The sequence below is a fragment of the Etheostoma spectabile genome, chromosome 6 (assembly GCF_008692095.1).
Source record: "Etheostoma spectabile isolate EspeVRDwgs_2016 chromosome 6, UIUC_Espe_1.0, whole genome shotgun sequence".
NCBI lineage: Eukaryota > Metazoa > Chordata > Actinopteri > Perciformes > Percidae > Etheostoma > Etheostoma spectabile.
Genome location: NC_045738.1, coordinates 25,654,160 through 25,682,114, shown reverse-complemented (window position 1 = coordinate 25,682,114; position 27,955 = coordinate 25,654,160). Strand labels below are relative to the sequence as shown.

Genomic DNA, 27,955 nt, shown 5'->3' with positions numbered 1-27,955 from the left:
ATCAATCATGTTATTTTGGGGAATTAAAAAGAACAATGATATAGGACAACGGGTCACTTTGACCTGAGGACAACATGAGGGTTAAAAGTCAAGTTTTACCAATGCATAAAGAAAAATAATGTCCCCAAAATAATCAGATTTTCGCAATGTAAATATGATATGTAATAATACATAATATTTAGTCCACATAATGCAGGATGCTCATTTCTAAAGAGAGTCAACTATTTTTAGAAAGCTTCTCCTGTAAACTAATATTAGCATAAATTCATCTTTCCTAAACAAGTCTTATTTTATTGGTTTTAATTATTGAAATGCAGAATCAGGGATTATATTTGTTCCCTAAATTTAATTTACTACCAGGCAGCTTCAACACTGTAGTCAGCTTATCTTAAAACCCTACATCTGTTCTCATCATATCAGTTTATGCTGCTACTCAGTCAAGACCCTGCGTATTTTCATGTAGTATTTTAGTAGTAGTATTTTTTAAACAATGTGTGATAGACTCCTTCAGGTGATGCTGTATGATAGTTTAGCATGTATTTTTGTGTTAATAGTAACCTGCCACCTCTGCTGACGGCAGACACATGATCAAAGCAGCTGAAGTCTGGAGGGTTCCACACAATTCATTTTTATTTACAATGTACATGATTTGATTGCATGACAGTCTACCATAGTGGCATGCAGTAGATCCCGGGACAAATAAAATTCTACAACATGATCCTGATGGGGAAGACAGTTGCTCTCCATTTCTCTTGTAAACCAGGCATGGCAAAAACAGGGAGTGGCTGCGGTCTGGAGTGAGACTGCTCACATTTGGCTCAGACCTGCTGTCCAGCTGGGCTCACTGTCAGTCTCGAGCTCCAGTGTCTGGGCCAAGTGGGGGGTCTTAAGCCAAACTGGCCATTTCTGCCTTTGCATCCTTAGACCACTTCTACTGTCTACACACATGTAATAATGTTAATAAGGATAGTGATAATAACTCATGAGTTGCTACATGGTCTGGGTGGAGAGGGCAGACATAAAACACATAAAACTATAAAATATATATGCATTGTTAAACATGCAGCTACACGCAATACAAGCACAGCACAAGGCAAAACACACGATATACTGTATGTGATGTCATGAAAATATTCTAAATGGCGTAGCTCCCCCATGGCTTTTATGAAGCTGGTGAGATATCTAAGATATTTAAGTCCCTATATAAAATAAATGAAGAGACAATTTATGTTTTATTAATATTATATTATCTTGTCGTTCCTCCACTTTCTTATACATACATTTAATGGCATTTTATTGAAATATCTTGAAATATAGGTCATTGATAACTGAGATCTATATTTTAGGAATTATTACCTCACCTACTTTCAGGGATTTTTTAACCACCACAATGTGTATTCCATTTCCACCCTACAACTACAAATCCCAGAGATCCTTGCGAGGGACTAACATGGTCATGTGACCCGGCAGAGGGAGCAGGTGGTTCATGGTCACATGATGTTGTTAGCCGAGGCTGAGGAGCAGCAACATCTGAGCTGAATCACATCACTCCCTACGTAGAAAGGTAAAGCTGGAGGAATCCTTTCTTTTCACTGTGTGATTATCTGCCTTTAGCGATGGATGCTGCGTCTCATCCAGAGACAGGGGAGGAAGAAGAGGAGGAGGAGAGAGGGGAGGAGATGGGAGGCAGGGAGGAGGGGGATGGGAGGCCTTCAGGGATGTCTCTCTGTTGTTCCTTTTATACAACAAGGAAGCACAGATGTTTGCAGTGTGTAAATATATCTGTTGTACACATATTGTCCCTTAGGTTGTGCATGGGAAGTGTGTGTCTTTAGAAGGTTGTCACATTGGTGAAAACATGCGGAAATAGGACAGAAGGGATGGCTGTGTGAGTGTGGTAAAACATGAGAGCTATCTTTTGTTCTTCTGACAGAAAGCCAACTAAGAATGATTCTTGTTTTTTTTGTTATTCCCCTTCTCATTTTCATTCTAATTAAGTCTTAATACAATTAGAACCACTATTTTACTAATGTACGTTTATTATTATTTTATGAAAGGTTTACAAACCATGTAGGCCTTTTCATTGATGCAAACAGTCAGTGAAGTGAGGGCGGGGAGGATTTCTATTGGCAGCACTGTTGGGTATGGGATACCTAAATGTAAAACCATAACAAACATTACCATCAAAATAGATGTTAAAACATGTTCAGCACGGAATTGCTTAATTTTTAGGACCAATTATATCATGGTTGTTCAGAAGTAAGATATATTTCACAGTACTCTTGTACCACGGTTTTCAGCAAATAACCACTGCTGTACCCATTCATAATTAAGTGACACAGGGGAGGATGACTGAACACCGCTGGAGCTAGAGCTAACTAGCCATGATATGTTACTGTCACACTCTGTCTGTGTCTCTGCTGAAAGACAGGGGTCTGGTGGACTTTTAACGGTCTCTGGAAGCTCAGAAGCTTCAAAAGAGTTGTTGGCATTGCTGAAATCCCACACTAACATGCTATATAGCAGCAACAACACTATGTGAGATGTGTTAGTATGTCCGAAACCTTAGTCCATCTATCTTTGTCCGCTTATCCGGTGTCGGGTCTCGGGGGCAGCAGCTCCAGTAGAGGACCTCAAACTTCCCCTTCCCGAGCCACCTTAACCAGCTCCGACTAGGCGATTCCGAGGCAATCCCAGGCCAGGTTGGACATATAATCCCTCCACCTAGTCCTGGGTCTTCCTGAGGCCTCCTCCCAGCTGGACGTCCCTCCACCTAGTCCTGGGTCTTCCTGAGGCCTCCTCCCAGCTTGACGTGCCCTCCACCTAATCCTGGGTCTTCCCCGAGGCCTCCTCCCAGCTGGACGTCCCTCCACCTGGTCCTGGGTCTTCCTGAGGCTTCCTCCCAGTGGGACGTCCCTCTACCTAGTCCTGGTTGTTCCTGAGGCCTCCTCCTAGTTGGACGTCCCTCCACCTAGTCCTGGGTCTTCCCTGAGGCCTCCTTCCAGCTGGACGTGCCTGGACCACCTCCCTAGGGAGGCGCCCAGGAGGCATCCTTACCAGACACCTGTACCACCTCAACTGGCTCCCTTCGTCGTGAAGGAGCAGCGGTTTTAAGGGAGACGCCAGCCCCCCTCCTGAGGAGACCCAATTCAGCCGCTTGTACCCTGAGACCTTTGCATGAAACATATTTTGCATACTGTTTCCAGTAAAATATTACAGTATGCAATACTGGACACTACGCCGGCATAAATATCCCATAATGCAATGCAGTAACAACAATGTTCGTAACAGACAAACAGACAGAAACCGAGGACTTCTGTAACGTCAAAACGCACTCATTTACATTTCTACATAGTTAAACGTCTGTTGGTCTAGTTATTCACCCCTCTCGGCAATGTAAGCGTTATCTGGCGATGTGGCTCGATCTCCAGCCAATCTCAGCACGCTGGGCTTGAGTAGCCAATCAAATTGTACAGAGTGTGCAGGGTAGATGCTGAGGGTGGAGTAGTATGAATGTAGCTAGGGGTCGGCAGACATGGCTGGCTCTATCATGCAAACAACATTCTTAACCTAATATGGTCACTTTAGACTGAGACTTTAAATGTGACTTCTCAAGTAGGTCTATGGAAATAGTAACACATGCTACATGTTGTTATGATCCTTGATTTCTGTATGGAAATAATACAACATAAAATGACTAGTTTACAGCAAAACACAATAGGACAAACTACAATATAAGAGGGAATTGAATAAATCACTGTTTTCTGACAACAAAAACTAAGAAGGTTAAATCTAGGGGTGGCAGTAGCTCAGTCCGTAGGGAGTTGGGTTGGGAACCGGAGGGTCACTGGTTCAAGTCCCCATATGGACCAAAAGAAAGTACGGAGTGTGGATTGGTGGCTGGAGAGATGCCACTTCACCTCCTGTTCACTGCCAGGTGCTCTTGAGCAAGGCACCGTACCCCCCCAACAGCTCAGGGCGCTGGTTCAGCTGGCAGCCCCCCCACTCTGACATCTCTCCATTAGCATGTATAGGACCTGATGCGCATTAGCGTGTGTGTAGTTCAGGACTGTGTGTGATTACTAACAAAGTGTGTACGCAGAGTGTAAATTGGAATTTCCCCACTGGGGACTAATAAACAAACTACAAAAAAATCTATACGGAAGGCTATTTAGTGTAGGTCTACAGTATAAGACTCACCGTGTTCTATATTACATAAGTCAGAAAAGTGGATGAGTGTTCGCTTAAGTTTATTTATATAATCTGAACTGTCCATACATTCCAACCCAGTCTCCCAGCAGTTCAAGAAATGGTCACGTTCTTTAATCTATTAATTTAAGATCTTGTTTTTTTTGTGGGGGTCAGTGTGTTTTTTACACTAACGTATTTTAATGGGAAGGGAAGCGAGTAGCATTAAAGGACAATCGGCGTAGTGAAGTTGGTCGGGGGGGTGGATGGGGCAAACGACAAAGGACTTTCACCCCGGAGACCGGGTCTTGTCTCCCCCTGTGTGGGACCTTTCCTTTCCCCGTACTTCTGTTCTAAACCCAACCCACGTATAGATGCTTCCCATTACGTGCTGACCAACACAAAAAAAGAGATCTGTGTACGCGAATCAATAGATTAAAAATAACATGACAGTGTACAGAACTGCTGTGAGATTGTGTTGTATTTTCCAGCATGTGAAATTAATTCTTCCTCCGTGGTGCGTTAGCCAGAGATTATGTAACAGGATGTTGAATGGTGGGTGTCCTGTGCGTGACTCATTGCTCATCTACCTGATCCGGACAGCAGATTCTTACCACTTGCTTTTCTTTGGTCTTCCTATTTGCTATTCTAGTTGCTATTTGATTATGTGCTGTTTTGTCATGATTATTCAGTGATGATTCAGTATACCGCAGTACTTTTATAATAGAATAGTTTGCATTGGTTTGAGTTGGGACCTGTTTTGGTTTTCTGTCTCAAAGCGTTTGTTCAATGGTGTATACGAGAAGCCATGTAAAAATCAGTAACAGGTATTTTAGTGTGCAGGTAGAAGTGCACCAGCCTTAGAACTTTTGCTCCAGAACTCATTCAATACTTAAGAAACACTTGAAAATACATGCTTTCTCATCTAAACGTTTTACCAGAATAAAAGTGATATAACTTCCATATACGTTGGCCCTCTGGGATGTGCCTGAGGTCATTGGGAAGTTAACACTCTCAATGTTCTGTTCCCAGTGTCAGTGTGATTCTAGGCCTTACTGACACAGAGCTACAGAGGTTAGAATGGAGAGTTTCTCTTTCCGTCCAAGTAAAGCATCTGTAAAATGATGTGAAAACTTTATTGTAAATATATCAGATGGGCTACACACAAAACTATACCAATAGCCACATGTCTCAACTTAATACAGAATAAATGCAAAAGAAAAACACTCAGAAAATGGATATTTTATGAAGTTATTTCAACAGATATGTTGTTTTTCATATTTCCTTTAAGAAAAAAGCCAAAAAAGAGAAATCACACACATACTTGAAATAACTATATACATAAATAAATAGAAATTAGTCATTATAAATCGATGAAATGGTGAAATGCAATAACCGAGACCTCATTTTTGCTTTGACACAGCTGCAGCCATCTCAGGGTTAAAATTTTCTTGTCAAGTTTGGTATCAATCAATTTGTCTTCTTATTGGTTGAACAGGTAGGCCGGTTTCATGACATCTAGTTTTAACTGGAAGGAATAGCTGTCAATCTTTCCCACGTTGGTCTTCCCTGAACTCTGCGACATCATTGGCTTTAACCAGGACTAGCTCGGGCTTCTATAGACGGATTGGCTGACACAACCTGTCAATAAAATCCATAGACGTCAGAGAATTCGACTGACTGCAAGGAAACAATGTAGCAGCCTCGGGGGAGAAGAGGGAAGCGATGAAAACCAAGAAATTATGAACTGTTTAGCTTTCTTTCCGTTGAAATACTTTTTTTTCGTTATTTGTAAATTGGAAATATTCAATTTTACCCCACTACATCCCCCCCCACGTGTCTTCGTAACTTACAAGTCATGTTTATTGTACGTTGGAGTGAACAAAAATTTAAAAATCTGTTTCTGTTTTTCTCTTTGTTGATGTCAGACTTTAAACTTAATGTTAAAGAAGGTGTGGAAACCCGGCATATTATGATTTACTATCAGGAAGTCACAATAAAGAGAATTATGAAAGTGTTTCTTTACTTTAACTTCTACTAGTTAATCAGAAAAAATACATTTGATACTCAAGTACAGTAAACCTGAGATACTATAAAGGTCGCCCTGAGAGCCCCCCCCCCCATGAGACTGAATGTAAGACACTTCAGATACAGTATTAGGGACCACTATGGTCTATATAAATGAGACTTCAGATACGTATTAGGGGACCACTAAGGTCTATATAAGAGACTTCAGATACAGTATTAGGGGACCACTAGGTCTATATAAAGAGACTCCAGAACAGTATTAGGACCACTAAGGTCTATAAAAAGAGACTTCAGATACAGTATTAGGGGACCACTAAGATCTATATAAAGAGACTCAGATACAGTATTAGGGACCACTAAGGTCTATATAAAGAGACTTCAGATACAGTATTAGGGGACCACTAAGGTCTATATAAGAACTTCAGATACAGTATTAGGGGACCACAAGGTCTATACAAAGAGACTTCAGATACATTATTAGGGACCACTAAGGTCTATACAAAGAGACTTCAGTACAGTATAGGGACCATAAGGTCTACATAAAGAGACTTCAGATACAGATTAGGGGACCACTAAGGACTATATAAAGAGACTTCAGATCCAGTATTAGGGGACCACTAAGGTCTATATAGAAGCATCCAAAGAGCACCATGTCATGGGACCTTTAAGACTTTTAATTAAATTACTTTCTAAAAGGCGACTTAAACTTCTACCAAGGTCATTTTCTGGTATGATGCTTGTACTTTTACTCAAGTACTGCTTGAGTAAAAGTACTTTATACAAGACTGAGCAAAGTCATGTTAGCTAGAAGATAAAGCCTCCTCTTACAGCCTTTCCTGCAGCACCAGCATGTTGTTCTTTATGTAAAACACATATATTGCATGGTTTGATAGATATTGTAGCCTCTAGCAGGGCTTTACGTCTTTATTCTTCTTTTGTCACAAAATATGCTATGAAAATACATTTTTATTCATCATTTTCTTCCTACATGTCTGATGATTATGTTGAAAATGAGTATTGTAGCTCACCTAATAGTTTAAGTTAGTGACTTAAATGCTGGACGACAACTGAGACCCTTTAGTAAGAACATATTTCTGGATTTAATATGTGGAGTCAGTAAAACCTGGATACCAGAGCTAACAGGGCCGGCTCTGTGATGTGTGAATAATGTCCGGACAGAGGTTTAGACGTCATTAGAATAATCAGTCCTGATATGGCCTGAGATGCACGCCAATACAGGGCAGGCCTACTGATGTTTGATAGTACACTAATTAAGATTCTGCTGGTTTTCTTCTTTCACAACGCAGACAGTACTGTGGTCCAACCTCTGCTGGGGCGTTTTGTTGAATATATGTCTGCCCATTAGACTTCATTCATCTTAAGTTCTGTATTCATTAGACTTACATTTTTCCTGTGGGGATTGTGCTCTCCCTGGTTTTAATCCTTTGTCCTATTTATTTCTCCCTGTGCATGCTTCTCTCCTTGGTTTTTTAATTAGTCTATTTAAGTGTATGTCTTCTCACTGTAATGCGGATGATAAGCACTTATACCTTTTCTTTCAAATTAAATGACCCCAGTTAACTATCTGCATAACATGATCTATCAAGTACAGGATGACAGATTCTTCCTCCATCTTAACCCTGACATAACAGAAGCTCTCAGAGGATTTCTGATCAAATACAGCAGCGTATTGGTCCCTTTGCAGTAAATGTTAAGCGAGCCTCAAAGAGTTTTCTTTGACCAGCATATCAAATTTGAGTGACACATAAACAAAGTGGTCCAATCTTGTTTATTACACCAGAAAAAGTCCTTCATGTCTTTGATTCCCCCAGCCTTGATTATTGTAATTTCCCAGCCTGAGTCACTGTCTCAGCTCCAGGTGGTCCAAAAGGCAGCCGCTAGACTTTTAACTATTACTCGATAAAGGAAACACTGAACACACTTTATTTTTCTGAATTATTTTGTCCTCTGGCCACGGTGAGGTCACTGAGATCTACTGACCAAGGTCTTCTGGCTGTCCCAAAATCTAGATGCAAAACCAAAGGTAGATATTTACGGCGTTCCACTCCGGGATGGCTCTAATTCCACCAGATGTCAGTTAGCTTCTGCTTTTTTTGTGTTGGAATTTTAAACTCCGGTGGATTCAGACTTAGACTTCTCTTCATTAATCCTTTTGGGATGACTCCCGCAAGCAAATTGAAATTTCCAGCAGCAGTTTTCAGCAAGAAGAATACAGTATAGAGAGAAAAATAGGAAGACAGTGTAGCTCCATCCGTTGTTTAGCTCCGCTCAAGACGATTGTAATTGGTTTAAAGAAATGACAATTAACCAGTGCACATTATTCTCCCATCCCAGAATGCTGTGTGGACTAGTGAGCCTACACCAAAGGACACTGTGTCTTAGAATGGTGCCTCCCAACCTCTGGAAATGTCTTCACCTAGGCTTAGTTATCAAAAATGCAGAGTTAGTCAATGTTTTTTTGTGGTTTTTGTTTTTATATTTTACTCAATGTTGCATAGTTCTTAACCCTGAGACTTGGTTTTAAAATACGATTTATAACTTTACTTATATTTGGTTGTTCTCTGTTAGACAGTTTTGCTTGAGTGGAATTCAAGATTTTAATAGGTTGCCTTACAAGGATTTTGCAAAACAGTTTTAGCTGCAGCTCATAGCTAATGAAAAGATTTCTGGATGTTTGAGGTTTTATCGTAATCCACTACTCATCATGCTGTCTCCTGGATTAGAAACCCCATTGATCATATCAGATTGGTTAAGTAATTGATTGTTACTGGTTATTAACCTCCCAGAACTTTGGACCTGCTTGCCAGCCACTGAGAACAGCCTGTAATCAGTCACAAATGGCAGCCGCTAATGAAATTAGTTCCTGGTTCTGCCTCACAACATTGTTTGTTCCACGAAGCATTGGCAAGGGCATAGAGATGCCATGGTTTACTTTCCCCAGAGAATGGAGTGATAGAACAACAGAATGCAGATAATGAGCTGCTGTGTCTGTGGTGTCTCTTTGTAATTACTCATGTGTCTGACCAAAATATTAAGATGGGGACCCGAAAACTTCTACTTGCAACAGTTTATGCAATGTATACAGTGTCACTATGGATATGAGGCCTGGACAGTGTTGGAACTATTACTGGAGTGTGTGCTTTTGAGGAAATTTGAACTAGTTTTGTCTATATGTTCAGATCAATATAATTGTTCTCACCATCTTAGCAAAAAGTGATTGGTAGAACGCTTTAAGCATGGGACATATAGTTTTTGTTATGTCTAGTCAAGTTTAAGTTAAGTCACTCATGTCTATTCTTGTTGTGCCCTTTCTGTTTTATTTTGTATTCCCTTTCCCTCTCGTTTCAGACCCTGACTTCCTCCCTTTGTGTGAATTTCCCGCCCCTGTGATTGTCTACCCCGCCCCTGATTGGTTTGACCTGTTTTCCCCTGCCTCATGTATAAATTGTCCTTGTCTCCCTTTGTCTTGTGTCAGTCCGTCTTTGTCTTTCCATGTGATAGTTTCATCAAGAGTTCTATGTCAGATCTACAACCAACCAGGTTTTGTTCTTTGTTGTTGTAAAATTGTTATATCCTCCTAGTGAGTGCTTTTCTTTATTTAAAGTTAAACTTTCCACTGTTTCTAAGTCATGCATTAACCCATAGTTGGAACGCCTGTTAGGGGAAAAAGTTGCTTTTAGACCCCACTTGCACAAGTTACGAAATATGAGGCATCTGAGCTCAGTTTGAAATTAAATAATGAATGTAAAAGCTGGATTTTTAGACCGCGTCCGTCTAAAAATAACCCACAACCAAGGATATGCTGTGACAACCCATTCTCCTGATCAGTGTCTCTCAGCGTCAGATACCATGCTGAAATCTCCCCTCAGCGTCTGTATGGAACGCTCCGGACAGAGCAGCAGCTCTACCGTGACGCTGTAAGATGATGTAATGTTATAGCGACTATGGTAGCAAGTGTATGAAAGAAGGAAAATCTGCGAAAGGGGGATGGGTCAAACAAGACAGGACTTTCAGCCAGGAGACGGGGATCCATACATTTGGTAACCCCACCATCTTTTCCTAAACCTGAGGACTGGGGCATTAGTCTATTTGGCCCAGTTGGTTGTCCAGCCTTGGTTTTCCCCAGAGCCCGATGAGATGATCAATATTATTGTCATCTCTATATTGTCAGCTTCTTTCCTTTGTATGATACACTGTATGTTGTCTGTTTTTGTTCTCTGGCGTCCTCAACGAACATGTGTCATGTGGTGAACTTTGAACCTGAGCTGCAGAGCTGACCTTTGTTAGTGCAGACAATGGCTGAAGGCTTCTCAGAAATGGAGGATAATTTTTTCAGAGCGACATAAGCACTGTGTGAAAAAAGTCAATCCTGTCATTTATTTCAGTAAGGCCTATGCATTGGTTTAGCAGGTGTGCTGATGCAGAGGGTTCTTGCAAAAGTATGGTTGTCAGTCAAAAGAGTCCAACCTGGCTCAACTCTGGCTGCAATGCGATGTTTGCCAATTAAAAAAACATTCCTGGTAGAAGAGAGTGTAAATTGATCAGGTTGATTCTATTTGTTGGACCTCGAGACAGATCATGAAGCCCAATACAACTGGTGTGCATATAGCTGCCTTTGTAATTGTAATTCCAGTTCTTCAAAGTTCTCTATCATGCTCTGAGGAGCCAATTTAATTACAAAACAATCAATTGTGTTTGCTTTCAAAGAATTCCACAGATTAGCCTGAGTTTATCAGTCAGCCAAGGCAGCGCGATTGTTTCCCAAAGCATGACCAGATGACTGCTCGCCATTGTGTGTTGAAATGCCTCTGATTATCTTGTCATAACCAGAGGTTGAAATTCATTTAGTCGAGAGTAAGTGTTTGTTGAAGCTTGACTGAGAAGCATCGTATGATCTAGGACCAACGATTTGGCTTCATGACATGTGAAATCTGAAGATAAGTGAAAGTGACAGTGTTCCAGCATTTGTATGTTGGAATGATAAAATCATATCCAACAGTGGCTTCGGAGTGCCTTACATGTGGGGATTTAAGGCTTGAAGAGGGTTTTAATACTTCTGTGTGTGCGTGTGTGCACGTTTGTGCACACTGAGGTCTGTTCCCCACAACTGGGATTGTGTAGCCATGGTGACGGCTGTGAGGGACTGTGAGAAAGCAATCTCCAGGAAGTCATAGCCGCGGGATGAAGCATATGTGGCATGAGGATGGCACCAGAAGGCCGCGTTGTGGATGTCCATTTGGCCATCTGTTGTGAAGTTGCAGCCAGAGCCAGGAAGCAACCCCCCCCCCCCCCCCCCCCCCCCCCCCAAAAAAAAAACACACACAAAAAAAAAAGAAAGAACAGCATTTTCAAATGCCAGGGCCCGGGACAGCACTCATTTCCCCCGGGAGCTCCTGAGGCACATCCAAGACACTGAGCTTCAGATACTCTCACTGGGACGTCCAGAAAACATCCTCGACTGGAGGGATGACGCCGTGTGGTGCGTTTGTTTGGCGTGCAGCATGAGACCGCTGAGTGGAAGCGGCCACAGTATGGCTCACTCATCGGCCAAAGATCATTACCCTTCCTCATCTCGGGCCAAGTCCTCGGGCCGCTCCACTCCGCTCCGAACAGGGAGCCCATTACCAGGCTGCTCACTGGAGGCCTGTCCACACGGCCTGAGGAGAACTATTGGTATTCCACGGCTGGTTAGGGACAATAATCTGTACTTCCGTTAGCCCTACTGTACTGTCAACGCAATGAAATGCTCAGTTTGCTGTTGGATTTCTTGTGACATGGAAGTCATGGTATCCACATTATTATTGATTATTTATTTAATTAAAACTCATTGTGTTAATATTTTTTTGTAAAGCACCAATAGTTGACCCTACACTATTGCCAGTTGGTGTATTTGGTTAAAAGTATTATATTAGATTTGTTTTCCTGTATCACCCAGCTCTAGTTGTGAATACACAACAGGACACCAGATTGCCATTATACTAGGGTGCCGGATGAATAAAAAATGATTTCAGAATACCTTTGGGACAAAAATGATTTGTGGTTGTTTTCTTGTTAATGGCTGTTTCACATGGTTTCACATGACAGTACAACCTCTGATGCTACAAGAGGGTTCTGTGTGATTGCTATTCATACTTATCTCATCTCTTTATCATTTACAAACAAGGGAAATCTAATATAACAGCCTATTTATTCACTAAAATGTGTTCATCTTAAAATCCCCACCTCCATTAACTTTCCTTCTAAAGGAGAAGAAATACCGTTGGACTTGCTTTGTAATGTCGGGATGTCTCGTAAGAGAAGTGGGAGCAGCTTTGCTGATGTTTTGAAATGGCAAATTACTCGACTGCCCTCCAGCTTCATGTGCATTTTACTTTCTTAATTCAGATTCAGAGAGACCCGGGGTCATCGTTGTCATATCTAAATTAGGATCACATGGATTATTTTAGAAAGATGTTTGGAGGATGTGATGTGGGAATGACATCGCACCTAGGGCTGTAACTCGGATAATTTGATTACTAAAAATCCCTGATGCAAAAGCTTTGTTTAATAAATGTTCCCAACGTTTTATTACTATATTATTAGGTGTTTCCGCACCGAGGGTTATTACTGTCGCACACTGAAACTGCTTGCGACACATGCCATGACGACTGATAAAATTAAGAAAGTGCATAAGGGGCTGAGAGAAGAGACAGACAGAAAGTGTCTTTGTGCTTTTGTTGAAACAAAAATATGTCCTCATGACATATGGGCTGTGTTGATATGTCCAGCCTTTAACTTTAACATGTGGCTTCTGGTTATTTTGTATTTGCTTTTTTCTCTCTCCCTTTCAAAGGCTGCCATTCTAAAAATACAATCAGCTGAGATACCCTGACTTAAGATATTACTCCAGGTATGTGGGTACGTGTTACACAACCCCGAGGTAACACAATAGCTATTTTTGTCAAAGGTCAGATGAAAAGAAGGCCAGAAACACTGTGCAGGCTCAACTGTCCTTTAGAGAAAGGCCACGAACCAGAATGAGAGCGAGAGGAACGCTGAGGAAAAGAGAGCAGAGCAGTTCTTATGAACGGATTAGTGCAGGGAGTTTGTGGAATGATGATCAGTCTCCCCCTCAGGATCCTCACCTGCTCCGCACCACATTCGCATGCATGCAAGGCAGCGGCGTGCGGCAGAAATCTCACCCTGCCATTAACAATTCAATCAAATAAGTGCAGAGAGGACAACCGTTTTTGGTCCTTTCAAACAAATGAAAGCAGCAGAGCGCTTTAGACCTCTGACTCAAGGGCACCTTTCACTAAAGCACCCCTGTCTCGCTGAGGGACATGTAGGCTCGCCGACTATGTGCACTGATATTGATAATTGTCTGGCTGAAGTGTGTGTGTTGTGCCCGGACACCTGCCTCACTAATAAAGATACAGCCAGTTCCTTTCAGAAACAACAACTTATGGATTGATTTAATAGAGCTTAACAGTGTGGTTCCAGAAGGACAAATGCCATTTGTTGTGTCCATAAGGACTTTGATTACTAACCATAAAGTAGGGTTCAAAAGCTTTGGCACCCCAAGTAAAAATTTGCATTAATGTGCATAAAGAAGCCAAGAAAAGATGCATGATGGATCCCCACCCCATGCTTTGGGGTTGGACAGAGGTTCTTTTCATTAAATTCTGGGCCCTATCTTCTACAAACGTACCTTTGCTCATTGCGGCCAAAATGTTCTATTTTAATCGGTCCACAGAACTTGTTCCCACAATGCATCAGGCTTGTCTATATGTTCATGATTTTTGTGGTGAGGACGTAGAAGACGTTTTCTTCTGATGACTCTTCCATGAAGACCATGTTTGTTTGAGGATCTCTTTATAGTGGAATGGTGTAGCCCAACTCCAGGGTCTCCAGGTCTTTCTGGTGGATCGGGCAGTCTAAAGGGGGTCTGGACTTGCTTTTCTCCCAATCCTGCGAGCGGTTCTGACTGATATTGTTCTTGGTCTTCCAGATCTTTAACTTCCACTGTTCCACTGTTAATTCCATTCCCAACAGAGGATGTTGGCATCTGAAAACCCTTTGCTATCTTCTTTTAGCCTTCTCCCGCTTTGTGAGCGTCAACTATTTTCAGTTCTAGTTTTCTAGACAACTGCTCAGGGGAAGCCATGTTGCTGATTGTTGGTGGGGGTCAGATGAATCTGGGCATTTAAAACCTTAAGATTGGCATCACCTGGTCTTTCCAGTCCACGATTGAGAACAATCCATGACACTGTCAGGTCTCAGCTTTCCAAACGGGGGGTGCATGCTAGAAACTCTGCACGGGGCCCAAACTTATGCAGACGCCATTTTTTTGTTTTCTGTTATTTTGAAAGTGTAAATGATAGAAATAAAATCTAACTTTTTGTGACATATTATACAAATGTCTAATCTGTCAATTGATGCCTTTTGGAGATTTTTCCATCTTTTCTTGGCTTCTTTATGCACATTAATACACATTTTTACCTGGGGTGCCCAAACTTTTGCGCCCCACTGCATTACCACAGCGCTGCAGAGGAAGGTCTGGCTAGTCCAAACAGCATTCTGGGATGGGGGACAAATGTGCTCTGGTTTATTGACATTTCTTTAAACCAATCACAATCGTCCAGGAGGACAATGGCAACAAAAAGTTGAAAGATTCTAAAAATTTCTCAAATCAGGAGTCCATGTAAAACATGTGGAAGCTCTCGAACGAAGCGGCAGGGAGTGCTTCTGCAGCCCCCCCGCCGTCCCATATCTGTCATCGGAAGAGGGAGAAAATGGCGCACAGGAAAAAAAAATGTTGAAAAACCCGGAACCCCTACAAGACTAATATTAGCACAGGACCTCAGTGTTCTGTGAAATATGGCTGGTCATTTTGGGGGCGGGGGTTTTGGGGGATTTTTACTTCACAAATTACAGACATGGCTCATTGGCACAGGATTAAGATCACAGACAACCTCCATAATTATTAAAAATGACTAGAGATCACCAGGTAATAGTCCATATCCCATGTGAATAGGGATACCAAAAATCTGATTTTAACCAAAACAATTTCCCCATCCTGAACATGTAACCTTACCCCCAGAGGTAGCAGACCAGTAAATGGTCATACACATCAATCTATCTACAATCATGTGAAATAGTTTTAAAAGGCATTGACAAACGATGTTGACCTTGCATATTTCCAACATGCTTAATTATTCTAATAATATACACTCCATCTTTGGTTTGGAGGCACTTATTGCTCCTGTACTTTCCTCCTGGATCAGAGATCAGATAACATGACAGACATCGAGCTATGCGTGATTGACATGATTGCCCTCCCAGCCCCATGCAGTCATGCTATGCAGATGGCATTTATCTCTGCACCCGTTCTTTCCTGAGTTTTGTTATTTCCACTGCATCTGCCGTTTCTGTTAGTGAACGTTACAAACCCCCTCCTTCCACGCACAAGAGAGGAGACTGTTTTCTAGTACGTACCGTATAGGTTGAACCATTTTGACTTTCTGAATTCTTTAAATTTGTATTACTTTAATCTCTGACATGAGAGTTCTTGTATTCTAAAACCAGTTTTGATTCTTTGAGAGCCACATTCAAGGCAATTTCTGGGGATATTTTTTCTTCCAGCAGGTAGCATGGATTGTGTCTGGTTTTAGGTTTAATCATATGGCAACCAGCAGGCTGAAATACAGCTGATGTACTTCTGCACAATGTCTTAGTGTTGTAGTGGCATCAATTCAAGACCTTAATACATGGACAAAAATATCTCAATCACTAGTACATGTTCAGATCATGTTGGGTACTGATATCCAGTATTGAAATAAATTACTCAGATCCTTTACTTACTGTATGTTTAATTCAGTTTCATTAAATTTCATTCATACTAGCAAATCATAACAAGTTATCTTCAGACACTTTACAAACTTTTTCTGTTATGTTTCCTGTTTTCTAGTCTGTTTTTTGTACCGCCTTGTGTTTGGCTGATCACCCTGATGTGTTCCACCTGTTCCTGAGCCCTCGTGTCACCTGTCCCTGGTTCCACCCTCGGTACCTGGTGTATGTAGTCTCTGTGTTGTCTTTGTCTGTTGGCAGATCATGTGTGCGTGTATAGTATGTCTACCCCCTTTGTCTCGGTGGTCCAGTTTATTGTGATTCCTGGGCTTTTGGATTCTTCAACATTGTTTGGTACTATACTTACTTTAGACTCTTTTTGTTGTAACCCTTTTTAGTTCTGTTTTTCTGCTCTGTTTTCTCTGCATTCTGGGTCTGCCATTTCTCTAAATCCTGACCCAGTTTAGGTCTAGACCACACAGAGATCCAACAATTTGAACACCCCCACCCCGAGAGAGAAAGAATTTAGTGCATCAGTGTTGAGGAAAAAAACCTCCTTTTATGCAGAAACCTCGGACAGACCCAGGCTCTTGGTGGGTGGCCATCTGTCACTGCCGGGTTGGACACAGGGACACTGATACAGATCTACAGACATGATTAATAATAATTAAAGCAGTTGGCGTGTGTTGGAACAGTGACAATTATAGTACGAATAAAGCACTATGACTAGAAAAAATAGTAGTATTAATAATAGTGTAGGGCGTGGAGTAGAACCACGGCGGCAGCTGTAACCATGATTTAGGTGCCACACCAATTTTTTCGATTTGTTCTGATGTAATATAATAAATAAATAAAATATAATATAATAAATAAAACTTGTACGAACTAGCGTTTGGGTTACATACTGTATAAGCGCGTCATATGCTTTAATGAATAATTTTCAGAGGTGGAAAGAGTAGAAAAATATACCATACTACGGTGTATACTATTGCTTTGAACTTTTACTTATTTTACAAGTATAAGTACTAGCATAAAAATGTACCCAAGTAAATGTAACAAGTAGGTCATTTAAAATTCAAGTTATTTAGTTACTTTTTACCAGCGGGGGGAGATATACTTTTTATTTTCACTTATTCCATTTCTTATATATACTCATTATACTAATTAAATTAAATTGCAGTCTGTTGTGATTTGATCAGGGCACAAAGTCGCTTTTGATTTGCGTTTGTTGACTGATACAAAACAATGTTAGAGCTTTTTAATTTACATTTTTGATCTGATCATTTTAATCTAAAAAGTAACTGTAGCTGCTATGAATGTAGTGGAGTAAAATGTTAAAGTAAGCCTTACACAGAGGCGTTCTTTTGCCATTTGGCCTTTTCAGGGAATAAATTTGAGCTAAGCTGTTCAGTTTTTTTGTTTGAACTTGCAAACAGTCCAAAGTCACAGTGGGTCAATACTAAAAAATAAAAACACATGAAGCCTAAATTTGACCATCTATTACTTCCAACTGCACACAGATGGGGACTGAATTGATCCACTACTGCTACATGGAACAAAATAATCTCTGTCCCCACAGTCCAAGTTGTTCAAAAAGCTGTTTTACTCAATGGTGAAACTGCAGTTTTGGGGTATTGACTGTTTTGTGGTATTGACCAGCTGTAGCACATGAATGTAGCACATTTCAGTAGTGTTGGGCAAGTTACTTCCAAAATGTAAAACATGATAGATTACCAGTTACTGTCATTTGAGAGTAATAAGTTATATTACAATATTACTGTCTCTGAATTGAAATGCTTTACACTACTTTTGTGAGTTACTTTCACCAACATAACTGTGGAAATCTGACTTAGCACGTAGCTTGTGACTTCACCACGGGATCAACAAAGTCATCTTTATCCACTTCAATACATAATCATTTATTCACATTATTTTGTATAATTAATATCTTAGAATCACTAAGTTTTTGAATAAATTGTGAAGTAATAGGCCTACTTGACTCTGAATTGAGGTGGAGTAGAAGTATAAAGTAGGCGAAAATGAAAATAAATGAGAGTACCTTACAATTGTATTGAAGTACAGTATTCTACTGATTTGGAATTTTATAATTTTTTTTTTTTTTAAATGGAAGCATCAAAAAGAAGAGTCTTAAACCTTGATCTAAAAAGAGTTCAGTGGTCGTGTGGTTTTCTGGGAAATTGTTGCAGATATGTGGTGCATACAAAACTGAACGCTGCTCCTCCATGTTTAGTTCTGACTGTGGGGATAGGAAAGCAGAGCTTTGGTGGATGCAACACTCCCATGTCAGTCACACACGCTTCAGTTCTTTCTAGCGGCTGAGGCGTCTCAGTCACTGCAGAGGCCAGCTCACTCAGCGCCATCTCCTCTGTTGAAGGTGTCTCTTTCAGCTTATCAGTTCCCAGACGGAGCAGCCGTCTCTATGGTTTCCACACCCAATTAAAGAGGTTGTTCCAATTAGTGAGAGGTAGGAGCATGAAGACACTGGCCTCAGCCAGCGTTAGCAACAACCTCCAGTCACTGAACTGTCAGAGCCATCCACTTTTGTCTCTTACTTCATCATAGTCCTGACAGTCATTTTTACAGCAGAGGGTGTGGTATGAGCTTAACAGTGCTTCACTCTGCCCACATGTTGGAGTTGCTGCCAAATTGGCATGGCAGAGATATAGACAGTAGCTATGTTTCCATCCACACGTTTTTATCCAAAGTAAGTGATATTGAATGAAAAATGCCTTATGGAAACAGTCAAATTTGATGGAATTTCATGAATATCAACTCAAAGGTAATACCTTCTCATCGGATTTTATCTTGACACTATATATCCATGTATTCATCACAAGTACTATCGTTACCACGATGTTCAACAATACATTCACATTTTTCTTATATCGTGCAACCCTAGTCTAGATTTACCCTGTAGAGATCTGAGGACCAGGTGACCATAGTCCTCAGATTGGACAGATAGTCTAGCTAGCTGTCTGGATTTACCCTGCAGAGATCTGAGGACCAGGTAACCATAGTCCTCAGATTGGACAGATAGTCTAGCTAGCTGTCTGGATTTACCCTGCAGAGATCTGAGGACCAGGTAACCATAGTCCTCAGATTGGACAGATAGTCTAGCTAGCTGTCTGGATTTACCCTGCAGAGATCTGAGGACCAGGTAACCATAGTCCTCAGATTGGACAGATAGTCTAGCTAGCTGTCTGGATTTACCCTGCAGAGATCTGAGGACCAGGTAACCATAGTCCTCAGAAATCCACCGGAGATTAGAATGCCAACACAGAGACAGAGGACGGGGACGGACATCCGGCAGAAAATGAGGGACATCCTGAGTAACAATCCCATCGATATAGACTATTGTGGTGGGGCTAGACTAATAATGTACATGGATTAATATTACTAATACCTAGGCTGAAATCCAAATGCAATCAATATAACATCAGTAAGAAATCCTCCCAGAAGCTCCCATCAACATGTGTGAGCTAATGAAGATGGAGCAGTGTGTCCCACGTCTCTCCTTACACAGCCTTAGGCCAGACTGCTGCCAGTGTGCGCCGTCCTAGGGCCAAAGCTGTGACAGAGAACAACATCCTTGTTTCCATCGAAACCTCGCCTCTAACAGTTTACTTTATCCCTGCCAACCCACACATGCTGTTGAAGAAGAAAAAGGGCTGTCGTAGGATCGCAGGATCTTGCTGATGACACCAAGTGTTGTGCAGGGTAAGGAAGATTAGGTGTCGGGCTGCTAACTGCTCAGCATTATTACTGTGTGTTACCATTAGCTTGTTTGCTTTGGAGCAACACTGGCGTCATGATGTGTAATCATTGGGAAACAGATGTGCACTGGCATCTCGACGACATTAAACACTCACACATCAGCTGCATATTTGTTTAAAGCAGCAATGAATGATAGCATAACCAGAATTTGACTTAACATGGGATACTGTAGCATCATCATGCTATACATTTCCCTTTTCCCAGTAATGCGTGCATTGGGTGCACAAGGGCTGAGCCTCTGTACATGGGCATGCACTCTACCAGGTGAGCTGTAGATGGAACAGTAGATGGAATAAAATAAAAAAGCTGACCAGGGACAGCCACAGTGCCAAAGTCAGGACTCAGCAGTTCCCACAAGTTGTGTGTGCATGTGTGACCGTTGGCGCTCACATAGATGTTTTTATGCAAACAGTTTAAGAACATGGGAGTGAAAATCCACCAAGGATTAGTATATGGCCGAGTCAACAGAGCAGGCAACAGAATGAATGCTGGCTGCAGTTAGAACGCCTACGGCATATTTTACTGTCTTGTTTTAAACAGTGTTTTAGCTTTTGGCCTTACCTGTTCAATGGAACTTTTTGTAGAGATCACTCTGCCAAACCAACCAGAGGCAGTATTGGATCCTCCTGGCTGACGGAGTTTCAGTCCAGAGAGTACATGTGATAGCTCAGCCTGGATGGCAGGTGCCACGGGAAGGCAGAGTTTAGTTTTGGAATAGAATGGGGTGATTTATCTCAATAATGACTCCTTTTGTGTGACAAGGCAATTTCACTGCCCAGAGGTGTTTTTTTCTCTCCTCCCCAAGGCTGAAGGTTGTTTTCAAAGGGAAGCAGTGCTGATGGAATGGCCTGAGATCAGACTGGGGATGGGGGAGGAGGCTTTAGCAAACACACATGGAGCAATTCCTAAGTTTGGCTGCGTCAGCTGGAGAGGTGGCGATAAAGAGAGGGGGTGACGCTGAGCCACTCCCCCACTGGAGAGAAAGACACTGGTTTTGAGTTCATCTTTCTTTTCTTGTTCTGAAGAGGTTACTGTCGAGGGCTGAGCCTCAATACACACAGCCTTTTGATTTTCATGCTTCCCTTTGATCTTGTCATACAAATCTGCCATGTGGCTGTGTATCTTTTATGTCTGAGAATGCACATCAAAAAGCTTGCAATCAAACAAGCAATAACTTGGTCTTTTTTGTGGTATCAGCAAAACATCCTGTCACTTCAATCTCAAATTACAAGCAGGCATGTGGTTCATATATAATGTATAGCTATCAGGCTTTTGGAATCAATGTCACAGAATGCTACACTCAGGGTATTTTAGACAGATATGTTCATAATATGACACATCTGGAGGATACTAGTGTTATTAATGTGCTACTTTGATGTTGGACTACATAAATGTACATTGAGCATTCAAAGAAGGGGGTAAAACAATTGGCCTTGGGTAGTTGAATTACAGTAGAAGATATTAGCAAACTGGAAACAAAATATAAAGATGAATGATTTTGGAAATAACGAATAATAGTGATTTTCTGTATGTTGTAATTTACAAGAAGATACCAACAATTAAGAGTAGGTTCTGGGTTAGTTTTTATCCACCTGCTGAGAGTGGAAATGTCCCCACCAACCCCCCAAATCTCGAAAATAAATCTTTTCAATCTTTTTAGGCTTTTTAGGCTTTGCGGCAGATGAATACAGATCTTTGTGGAACAAGGAGGAGAATGTAACCTTTCTCACATCTATACCATCATTTCCATTAGGGCTGCACAATGTGACCTAAAATTTAAAATCAATCGCAATCACGTACCCAGACCCTCTCAATAGGAAGGCCAGAGTGGCCAGATATCACTGAGAACTGATAAAGTCTGAATACCATACCACAGTTTTTAGGCTGCGCAGTAAATAACTTCTGAATGGAATGGATGGGCAAAGGCCTCTGCCAGGGAACACCGTATGTCTTGAGGGCTCATCTTAACTCAAGGTAAAAGAAAAAAGAGGAACGTGGTAGATTGGATGTGTCTGCGAATCAGAAAAAGGTAACAAGCCAACCTCACTCAAAATATCTTTTAGACAATGAACGCCCCTTTGTTTCCATTGTGGGGTTGTTAACGGCATCCCACCAATCAGGAGTGCTGTATTGTAGAATAATGGGGGAAATGTGTGCCAGTTACAAGCTACATGGCAGTATGTTTCAGCGCAGCTGGCACTGTTTGCTAGAAACATTGGCAAAGAGAACGTCATGGAGTGACCAAGGCTCTGTCAGAGCACTTTCTGAGGTGCGCCAGAAAACCGACATATCTGGGTTCAACCAAGTGAGGAGGGGCGTCAACATGAAGATCAAAAATAATCTATAAAGTTGGGAACTGAGAGGCCACCATCCTCTCTCCTCCTCTGTAGAGTAGACATCTTAAGTTGCAGCTATGTGCCTTTCCAGATAAATTTAGATACCGCTGATTGTATTTTACGCCAAAAACAGCAGGAAAGGGGGAGGTAGCATAGAGCTCACAACATTAATCCTTGGTAACACATTCATTTTAACTACTGAGATACAAGTTTGTATCAACAGGCAATGAAGACATGTTGGGAGGGTGAAATTAGAAAGCTAACGTTAGCTAACGTCTCCGCACCCGCTGTAGGGAGACCCATTAACCGAGAGAACAGCTGACCGCCTGGGAAAGGCACCGTCTTTTTGAGCTTTTTTAATCAATTTTAAACTGTGACTGTTCTTCCCTTGCCATACCTCAAGTCGCTGCATTTTGGCTGCTGTCTGTAGATTCCTTCATGCACCACTCGTATTCTTTCGGCTGTGTTGTCTGGTGATGCTAGTGCAGTCCCTGGCCCTGGTTTTGCCCTCTTGGATTGGGGCAATCGGACTGGTGCAGACTGCCCTAATTTCTCATCCATGTTGGCAAACAGGGCCAAGTTGCTGCTTTGGCTTTTCTATCCTCAGGGACCACCTCCGTTTGGTACTTAGTCCCTCTTAAAAGACAGAAAATACAAGAAAAACATGTTTACAGTTATGGATGCTTTAACGGAACATTATACTTTTTAAATGGAAAAATTCTCATACATTTTAGCTTTCATTTAACGTTATTAGTGAAGCAAACAAGGTGCAGCTTTAGCTCCCATCCTGCAGCTACAACTGACCAACACACCGATTTATAAATCTCTGCATTATTTTATTATATGCATATACAGTAATGCCTATAAAAGAGATGAAAATGCCCCCGCACATTAACCTCCTGCAACCAAAAGGACTGTATACAAATAAAAACGGCACCTCTGATTCATAATTCAATCATTTAATAACCATAAAAGACAGAAACTTACAGATTTTTGCAGCTAAAAGCTAACGAGGTCTCTTCGGGGTCTTTCTAGCCTCTACAGGTTATTTTCAATCCAGCCTGGAACTTGTGCATTTTTTTGGGGTCGTTGAGCATGAAATCTAAAATTTTACATTCAAGATTTATCCACTTGATGTCCATAATTTATCATGTTTTCGTTCATTTCTGCTGCTAGCTCCGTGGCTCTATTTGGATTGAATGGTTGAAACGGTTCTGTCGTTGGTCCACTTCCTGTGGAGTCACATTTGCACGTTTGCATATTTATTGTAGCAGTTATGTGTTGTGAGGAGACACTGTTTTGACAACTTTTTGAAAAATCACAGGTTTCAGAAATACTGGCTGCAGAACACCAACTTTTGGAAGGGTTTTAGAGTAGAAAAAACAGTGTATGAAAATGGAAGAGGTCAGGTTGGAGAAATACATAAGAAGCAGTAAATTCCTAAAATATATCACTTGAGAGAGCTGCAAAATGATGAACTCATAATTGGATAAACTTGACACAACATGACCCTGTCAATTTCTATGCAAGTATAATTTCAAGGTTTTCTTAGAAACGGTGAATATCAAATGTGCCAACTGCTCATTTTTCACTGTAATTACAGCATGATCTCTCACTTCTCTGCAGGAAACTTCCTGAAAAATACCAAAATATTCTCAAGATATTTCCTGTCTTGGAAATGATAGGAAACTGACGCACCTGCAAATTGATTTTCATTGCATAATAAATGCATAGAAGCTAATTGCTGCCAGTAGGGATGTTAATCATCTCAATCCTACAGTACGCTTTGGAGAAATGTCAGCAATATTGGAAAGCATATGCAATTGAAACATGAAGTTTACCCAAAGATTGTAGAAGTATGGTTCCTCCGGTGAGCAGCAATGTAATCGCTAAGGCTGCGACAACCCCTGTGTGTGATTGACCTTTCTCTCTGCTGACTCTGCAGAGTGTTAGTCCAACCTGGAACACATTTCCCCCATTTTTCCACTAGACTGCACGTCTGCGCTGCGTTCCAGCTGCGCCTGTTTGGTTCCGTCCTCCGCAACGCGCCATACCACACCAGGAGCGTCTCAGATAAGCTGATCTTCTTGCCAGCCTGACTCACGGATTATATTGTCTCTACATTACTTTACAGAGAAATCACTTGTACATTAGCTAGCATCTACCTACTATGCCTCCCTTTAAAATAGACCTGACGCGTGTCTTTGGCGAAGCAGAGAGGCACACTTCCGAGAGTGACTTGAATGGCCGCGATGCTTGTGACGCAGCAAAGACGCATCGGGTGGATAGTTTTCCCAGTTTTTTTTAAGTATATCTGCAGTGCACATCTTTCAGCCTGCCTGTTGGCTGTTCTCAGCTCCTCCTTTTTTATCCGTTGTTTTGTTGTTTTAATTTATCTATGCTCTGTCTTCATTTCATACTCACACACACAAATCCATCACTCATGCACACTAATGGTACGTGCCCATTAATTTGGTCTAATTGGGTGTGTTTTGGTTTAATAACACATTTTCGTAAAAACTTTATCATATTTGATGTGCCTTAAGAGCCCAGTAATAACATGCTAGAGTCCCTGGGTTCAAATACTGGACGAGCTTGCTGTTTCTTATGAACACTTTTAGTGGAAGTGCGTTCACAGTGCACGATTGCTCCGAGTGATTATATCGCAGCTATTGCTGCTGTTGGCTACAGAACTCTTGCTCAATCCTGGACCTATTTAAAAAAAATAATCTCGGAAGCCACTTACGAACAAAAACATGGAAAAATTGGGTCCAGGGTGAAAAATTTAAAAAAATTCTTTAAAGTTGCTTATTGTGTAAAAGAAAGTTTTGCAAGGCTTTCCAACATACATTTGTGTCCCTAGTGTGTCCAAAGAGTCCAAAGTACCTTTGTGTAACGCTAAACAGACTTGCAGCTTAATGTCTATCAGTCTACTTTTTCATACTATACTTTCCACCTCCACATTCTTACAGTTAAGTGTTTACACAGGGCTCTCAAGTCTCACGCATTCACCTTGAGACACACTCATTTCAACCAGTTCACATACTCACACGCCACTGCTACGTTTGATGCTTCTATTGTGCACTACAGGCATCAGATTAGAATTGCCATCATCACAACACCAGCAGGATTTTAGAAAAGCAAAAAGTTATATACTAATGCCATCAGTGGTTTGCATTTGACTTTCTCCCTTGACGGACAGAGGCGTTAAACTGCCGTCATCGACTGTGTGTGCACACTGCTGCTGCCGAATTATGAGCATGAATCACACGATCATTAACGTCCTCTGCTTTTGTGTTTAAACGTGAAAATTACACTAATAGAAGACTGCAGAAAGGATCTTCGCGGAGCACATGGGGCCAAGGTACATTTTTTTTATTATTAAACCAAAAGACATGTGGTGGTGTTAGCTGATAATTCCCCACATTGTAGGTTATATTGAAAATTAAAAAAAAAAAAAAAAACTTATGTTGCATGGAAATTTTATGATTTTGTGACATAGAAGCTCAGACTCAAGGTCTGCAATCCACTATATGTAAAGTAACGTTATGTAGACTGCTTTGAGCACTTGTTTGGGTCCAATTGGGTGCAGGGGGTGCTTGTAATGGTTCTGATTACAAAAGTCAGTCAGGAATAGGCGCCTTTTCAAATATATATATAGCTTTTTGCAAACTCTGCTAAAAAATAAGCCTCATTCTCCTTTATAGTAATTCACAACATTTACAATCAGGTAGGCATACTCATTAAAATCATTCATATGAGTGTTTCTGATGGACTAATGGAAGTAAAATGTATCCGAGGCCACTAAATTTGGGCTTACATGGCCCAAAAAAAATGTTCACCCTAAACCAACCTATTTTTTCCAGAATATACTGTATATAACCTTTATTATTCAAGAACGGCCAATTTAGAGCAAGCTCTCATTTCCAGTGACGTCCTGATTACATGCCATATACAATTACAGTACACAGAAAATTACTGGACATACTAACATACAAGATGCAGTTCCAATACACAGTACACACATCAAAGAATCACAGAATGTTATAAACAACTCAAAGTTAGTCAAATCTAAATTCAGAATACATGGACTCATAAAGAAGACATTTAAAGTGATTAGTTCAGTTTTTATTAGAATCCGCTGGTTATTCCATTTATATGGAGCTTAATGTAATGCAGTTTTGCCTAATTCTGTCCTAACAAATATAATATTTAGGGCCTAGGAATCACTAGTGCGAGTGTCATAATAATACGGTTCTGAATTTAGCAAGCTTGTTAAATATACAGTGCATACAATGTGCTCGCTGGATGTGTGGTTGTGAAGTTTTCTTGTATAGAGGCAGTGATTGTGGTAATAATTGAAGTGCCAACACATTCTGACTGCTGTCCCGTCATAAAGCGATGCCTGGTCAGGTGCTTTTACAGTATTAGATACAGTATTAGGGGACCACTAAGGTCTATATAAAAGAGACTTCAGGTACAGTATTTGGTGTGTGTGTGGGCGGTGTCGACAATAATGGATTTTTTGAACGGCTGATTCGTATTTGCTAGTTTAGTACCTTAAATATTGTTTTTGTTCAATACTGAAATATTTAACAATTCCGATGGGGTGTATGATTATGTGTTGTACCTCAGTCTCGTTTTATATAGACCTTATGTGTCTCCCTAATACTGTATTCTGAGTCTCTTTTATATAGACCCTTATGTCCCTATACTGTATCTGAAGTCTCTTTAATAGACCTTGTGTTCCACCTAAAAAATGTAAAACACTGTAATCTGAAGTCTCTTTTATATGGACGTTAGTTGGTCCCCCTCATACTACGTATCTGAAGTCTCTTTATATAACCGTTAGTGGTCCCTAATACTTTATCTGAAGTCTCAAATTATCATAACCTTAAAAGTGGTCCTAATACTGGTAATCTGCAGTCTCTTTTCTAATAGGACCGTTAGTGGTCCCCTAATACTGTAGCTTGAGTCTCCTTTTAGTATAGTACCGTTAGATGTGGGTCCCCTCAATGACGGATCAACTGATCTCTTATATGAACCTTAGTGGTCCCCTAATCTGTATCTGAGTGTCTCGTTTTATAATGCACTTAGTGTCCCCTAATTACTGTCGGAGTCTTTTGATGACAGTGGTCCCAATAGTATCTGGTCTTATATAGACCTGGGGGGGGTGTGGGGCTTAGTGGTGGGGCCCCTAATAGAGCTGTATCTGAGAGTGCTCTTTTATATTAGCATCCAGTGGTCCTAATACTGGTACTGAAAATCTCTTTATCAGACCTTAGTGGTCCCCTAATACCTGTATCGAGTCCTCTTTAACTATAATCTTTAGCAGCAGGTTTTCACAGCCTGTGTAATCGACGCCTACACTTATTAAAGTTCTTTATATATAAGAACATTGAGTGGTCACCTAATCTGGATCGTGAAGTCTCTTTATATAGTACCTCTAGTGGTCCCTAGTACTATCTGAAAGTCTTCTATTAAGACCTAGTGGTCCCGGTAATCCCACTGTATCTGAAGTCGTCTTTTTATATAGACTAGTGGTTCCCTAATACTGTACGTGCCGAAGCTCTTTTATATAGACCTAGTCGGTCCCCTAATACTGTGTCTGAAGTCTCTTTTATATATGATACCTGAGGTGGTCCCCTAATACTGGTATCTGAAGTCTCCTTTTTACTATGGCACCCTTAGTGGTCCCCTAAGGATGTATCTGAGTACTCTTAGTATAGACCTTAGTGGTCCCTATAATACTGTATCTG

At 41.0% G+C, this 27,955-nt stretch overlaps 1 protein-coding gene and 1 long non-coding RNA gene across 2 annotated transcripts in view; one reads left to right on the top strand and one right to left on the bottom strand.

Moving 5' to 3' along the window:
- Nucleotides 1-1,458: 1,458 nt before the first annotated feature.
- Nucleotides 1,459-27,955, top strand: part of tsnare1 (T-SNARE Domain Containing 1) — a 188,897-nt gene continuing 162,400 nt past the window's right edge. The window contains exon 1 of the mRNA XM_032517696.1: nucleotides 1,459-1,564. The gene's annotated coding sequence lies outside the window, so the exon portion shown is untranslated. The remainder of the gene's footprint in view (nucleotides 1,565-27,955) is intronic.
- On the bottom strand, nucleotides 9,548-16,418 carry LOC116690622 (uncharacterized). Its single transcript, XR_004332310.1, has 3 exons — nucleotides 16,238-16,418; nucleotides 14,367-14,368; nucleotides 9,548-9,642 (listed from the first exon to the last, which is right to left on the bottom strand). It is a non-coding gene; the product is annotated as an uncharacterized LOC116690622 (long non-coding RNA).